We start from the raw sequence: 6,000 nt of genomic DNA, 5'->3' as shown, positions 1-6,000 counted from the left end.
CCAGAGTTGGTGGGAAGACTGAAAGAATAATCCTCCCATCCAAACCACATAATTAAAGAATGTTTGCACACCCAGAAGACGCACCCCTGTAGTTTACATCAATTATGCATATATCCAAATGTGGTTCCTATATTCCAGTTTCCCAAACTTTGATCTTTTGCATGCTACCTTCATCCCATATCTACATATCCCTGCATTCATTATTTCATTGATTTTTTTAAAGGATTCATTTATTTATTTTATTTATTTTTAAAAGATTTTATTTATTTATTTGAGAGAGAGAATGAGAGAGAGAGAGCACGAGAGGAGGGAGAGCCAGAGGGAGAAGCAGACTCCCTGCTGAGCAGGGAGCCTGATGCCAGACTCGATCCTGGGACTCCAGGATCATGACCTGAGCCAAAGACGGTCGCTTAACCAACTGAGCCACCCAGGCGCTCTCATTTTTTTATTTAAAGGCAACAGCTCTCCACACAATACAATACTATTTGTCATTAAAAGGGACAAAGGACTGATTTGGGCTACAGCACGAATGAACTTTGAAATGTTATGCTAAGTGGGAAAAGCCCTTATTCTATGATTCGATGATATGAAATGTCCAAAATAGGCAAATCATAGAGACAGAAAACAGATTAGTGGTTCCCAGGGGCTGGAAAGGAAGAAATGGGAATGACAGCTTAATGGGTATGCGTTTTCATTTTGGGCTGATGAACAAGTTCTAGAATTTGAATACACCAAAGGCCACTGAATCCTAACATTCAAAGGGTGAGTTTATGGTGTGTGAAATATATTTCAGTACAGTTGTTACTTAGGAAACTATTATGATAAGTGGAAAGTCAGTATCTCTGGCCATAAATAGGAGATAAGCATTAACATATTATTCAGCCCTGAGAAAGGAAATCCTGCCATTGTGACAACACAGATGGACCTTGAGGGCATTAGGCTAAGTGAGATAAGTCAAGCAAAGAAAGACAAATAGTATATGATATCACTTATATGTAGAATCTAAAAAAGCTGAACTCAGAGAGAGTAGAATGGTGGTTACCAGTGGGAGTGGGGAATTGGGGAGATGTTTTAAAGAATACAAACCTGCAAATAGTAGATAAATAAGTTTTGGAGATTTAATGCACCACATAGTGATTATAGTCAACAATACTATATTATATACTTGAAAGTTCCTAATGATGTATTATATATTGGCTAATTGAATTTAAATTTTAAAAAAAGAAAGTTGCTACAAGGCTAGATCTTAAATGTTCTCACCACAAAAAAAGAAATTATAATTACACAATGTGGTAAATGTGTTAGCTAATACTACCATGGTAATCATATTGCAATATATAAATGTATCAAATCAACACTTTGGATATCTTACAAAATGTTCTATGTCAATTACATCTCAATGAAAAATACATACATACAATAAAATTGTAAATGTTGAAGTATGAACCCCCAAAAGTCATCTCAAAAGTACCACCAATATAAGTTCCATAAAATCTTTCGATACCATGACCAGTATCCTGGTCTATGCCTCTTTGTGCACATGAACAAACATTTCTCTAGGGGAAGAATTGCTAAGTTAAAGGTATGAGCACTTTTATCTTCCATATGTTTACTCATTCACTGCATGAAAATAATTTATCAAGCCCCTATCAACCTATCAAATGTCAAAGACTGTTCTAGGTACTGGAAATAGTGTGGTTGACAAAGCCCCTGATGTTATGGAACTTACATTCTCGTGGGGAGACTGTCAATAAACAGATGACACTACAATATGATTTTGGATAGTGCTGTGTGCAATGGAGGGGGAAAAGGCATTGTAAGGGGTTAAAGAATGATGCAGGAAAGATGATTTTTTATTGTGGTAAAATACACATAACATAAAATGTACCACTTTAACCATTTTGAAGTGTACCATTCAGTAACATCAAGTACATTCACAATGTTGTGCAACCATCACCTATATCTAGTTCCAGAACATTTTCATTTCCCCAAAAGGAAACCCCATGATGCCCAGATGGGCGTGGTCGGGGGGGTGATATTTGAGCAGAGATCTATCTAAAGGAAGAGCAAGTGAGAATCATGTGAAGATCTAATAGTCTTGGCATGCTACCTTCACCCCTTACCTACATACCTCTTCACTATTATTTTGTTAGTATTTTCCTTTAACATAATTCTTTTCTTTTATTACTTAGAAACAAACTGTTACCCATGTGATGGAATATTATTTGGCAGTTTAAAAAAAGAATAAAGAACCTTGAAAACATTATGTTCTTAAAGGGGAGACCACCCTGCGGTTTGGGACCCACAGAGAAGCAAGGACCCACGGGCAGAAATGTTGAAGAAAGAGATTTTAGCTTAACTTCAAGAAGAATCTTATCACCCTACAAACTACCCAATTGAAATCATTCAGCTCTGAGTTTTGAGATCTTCCTCCTCACTGACTCTGAAGCTATTTAAGCAGAGCTCACCCACAGCAATCCACAAAAGAGGCTGTATAAATCACAGGCAAGCACATAAGGAATTCTTCTGCATTAGCTGTCAAAGCAATGCAAACTCTACCAGTCCTACAGGGATCTGTTAAAACTCTAACAAACTGGCACAAAGTTTTATGAACTAGTAGTAAAACTCCTGGTGGTAGAATGATGAGATAAACTGCTACAACCTTTGGAAAGCACTAGATTTGTCAAAAGCTATAAAAATGTTCTCTACTTTTGATCCAGTAATTCCACTTTGGGAAGGTTATCATAAAGAAATAATTCAAAAAAAAAAAAAAGAAGAAGACAATTTTAAGTGGTTATTTCAGCCTTATCTATAATTTTAAAAAGCAACAAAAAGGTTGAGTAAATCATCATTTAAGCACTCCATGGAACATTAAGCAGCCATTAAAGTGGTAATCATAAAGAGTATGTAATAGTGAGAGAAGAAAAAGAGTGAGCACGAAATGTAGGGTAAGAGTAAGCTCAGAGGAAAATAATATGCTCCATGCATTTCCAACCAAGCTCAAAAAACTATGCATATGGGCCAAGAGTAGAAGGAAACCAATTGTGCAAAATTCTCCAAATACAGCATGATTTTCTTACATGAGCTGTTTCCTCTGCCTTGAATGTTCTTACACACACAGACACACAGATGCACACATTCATATGCACACATATAGATTCATATATACACATATGCCCACACAATACACACACACATACACTTCACACACATACACACAAGTACACTATACACATACATAAGCATACATATACAAACACAAGTATATACATTCATATGCATACATAGACATGCCCACCCAACACACATACACATACATACGTACACACATAAGTACACATCCACATACACACTTATGCACTCATGTGGACTAGGGGCTGAATTGTGTCCTTCCAAAATTTGTATGTTAAAGTCTTAACCCCCAGTACCTCAGAATGTTACTGTATTTGGAAATAAAGTATTAAAAGAGCTAATTAAGGTAAACTGAAGTCATATGAATGGGCCAATACGTGAATAATCCAATATGGCTAGTGTCCTTATAACAAGAGATTAAGACAAGGACAGTTACAGAGGAAGAACCATGTGAGGACACAGGGAGAATATGGCCAGCCACAAGTGCAGGAGAGAGGCCTCAAGAAAAACCAGCTCTGTTGACTCCTTGATCTCAGAGTTACAGCCTCCAGAACTGTGAGAAAATAAAATTGTTGTTTAAGCCATCCAGTCTGCAGTACTTTGTAATGGCAGCCCTAGGAAGCTAATACACACTCACATACACCCACACAGTACAAATACACACATATGTGCACATTCAAATACACATGTGTATTCATATACACATCTGCCCACACAATACACACTCATGTGTACACATTCACATACACACGTATGTACTCATATATACACATATGCCCACGCAATATACATACACACTCTCTTCTCCTTCGAGACCTGACTCACATCACCACGTTTGTGAAGCATTCCCTGACCCTTTCAAGTATATGAGTTGCTTCTTCCTCCAATATCTAACACTTTAGAGACCTCCCTTCATTCATTCTTTCATCCCACAAATATCAGTTGAGCACTGACATTCTTCCAGGAGCTGAGAATAAAGCAGTAACCAGATGCAATCTCTTCTCCCTGGCACTTGCCAGGGATAAGTTATAATGCTTATCTCATTGTATTGGAGCTCTTTGTTTGTATGCCTGTCCCCTTCCTCATGCTATGAGCTCACAAAATATCTACCAAATGATATCTGTATCAGAAGAGTAGGGGACTTGATGGATTTCTGTTGACCTCATCAATAGTTGGATGAATACATTTGCCAAAATGTGTGTATGTGAATGTGTACTTATGTGTTTGTGTATGTATACTTAGGTTGGTGGAGATCCAGATTCTGTGGTTTGTTAACTTGGATTCTTCCAAAAGCAGACACTAAGACAAGATCTTGGGTGCTTATCTCTGTCAGGAGATGGCAGGGGGGGGAGCAAAGTGTAGACACTTAATCCATCTTTCCTACTGTAACTTTGGTTAACATAGAGAACAACAGAGTAGGTTGTCAAAAGAGGTCATCATTAGAAATGATCTAGCAGAGTTTGGTGCACTGACCAAGGAAGATGGAAGGTTCCGGACTGAAACAGCATGCAGGGCTAGGCAGTTCTGAGTGAGATGCACTGACAGTGTACTGAAAACCCACTCAGGACAAAGGATCGAAACTTGGGAGGTAAGAGGATGCACAGAAACAGTCCTGAGAGACAAACAGCAATAATTATCAATTCTTTTTCACAGATAAAGAAACTGAGACTCAAGAGATGACACCACTTGCTTACATTTTTGCAACAAATAAGGAAGAGGAGTGATATTCTAACTGTGGTCCGCTTGCAAAGCCAGATCTCTTCCTGTTCAGCCCACTGTTGTCAATGGAAAAACCTAGAAGTGCCTGATTACAGCAAGAAATCCTTAAAGGACTGTGTCCCTAGTGCTGAAATGGCCCAATACCCCCACACACATCGCGCCAAAGGCATCAGCCTCTAGAAGCCCAGAGGTACAAAGTTACAAAGTCAGAGGTACATGGTAATTGGCCAGCTTTGCACAGTAAGGTGTGCCTGCCACCTGCAGGAGAGCCAGGACACAGCCTTGCTCAGTGCCCTTCTTTACAACCATGACTTCTACCTATGAGCACCGTATTGACCGACAGCAACACCCAAAATTAAGGAGAAGCACAGTCTGAAACTTTCTACTTTGCCTCAAGTGAATCAATTCCTCATTGACTATATATGTGGCTATAATCAATCAAACTGATGAGAATAGCCATTCTCTTTCCCTTTCCACCCAGCTAGACATTACTCCTTCTTGACTAGATCTGACTAAGGGCTAGGACTTTGAGAATGCAACACTGTCGGTTGAGATCTGGGGCAACATGTCCTGTGCTGGAAACACAAGCAAGCATGCTGAGCTCAAGAAACCACCAAGGAACTACAGTGCAATGACCACAGGCACTTTTATTGAGTGTTGACTGTATGCAATAACTGCCCTATGCACTTTACATACATTGTGCCATACAAACCTCACAACCTGCCTACGAGGTGAGTAATAGTATTATCCTCATATCTCAAGTGAGGAAAGGAAGGCTCAGTTGTATTTAATTACATCTCAAGGATCTCACATCCACATCCACCAAGTGGCAGAGCTAAGGCTTGTCTGAGTTTAACCACTATACTTTTCTGCCTCTCAACGTTCCCAGAGACCAACAGGCATATACAGGAGAAGGTGCCTAGTAGCATGGAAATAGACCAAACAGACTGAGCTCTACCATCCTCCAACTGAGTGACTGAACCAAGCTCTCACAGAGAATGTTTATTGAGCACTTATGATGTAGATGCTCAGGCCTTTGGAATATTTTATTTATGACGCTCACTCAAACACTGGGTATCAATTTTAGGGATCCTTTCCAAGAAAAAGAAACTCAATTCAAAATATCTTACCCAAGTTATACTGCAGAGC

Source organism: Eumetopias jubatus, unplaced genomic scaffold (genome assembly GCF_037043125.1).
Source record: "Eumetopias jubatus isolate StellerSeaLion01/CBP00866 unplaced genomic scaffold, mEumJub1_p1.0 scaffold_1, whole genome shotgun sequence".
NCBI classification, from domain to species: Eukaryota; Metazoa; Chordata; class Mammalia; order Carnivora; family Otariidae; genus Eumetopias; species Eumetopias jubatus.
Note: the sequence above shows the minus strand (reverse complement) of the source record.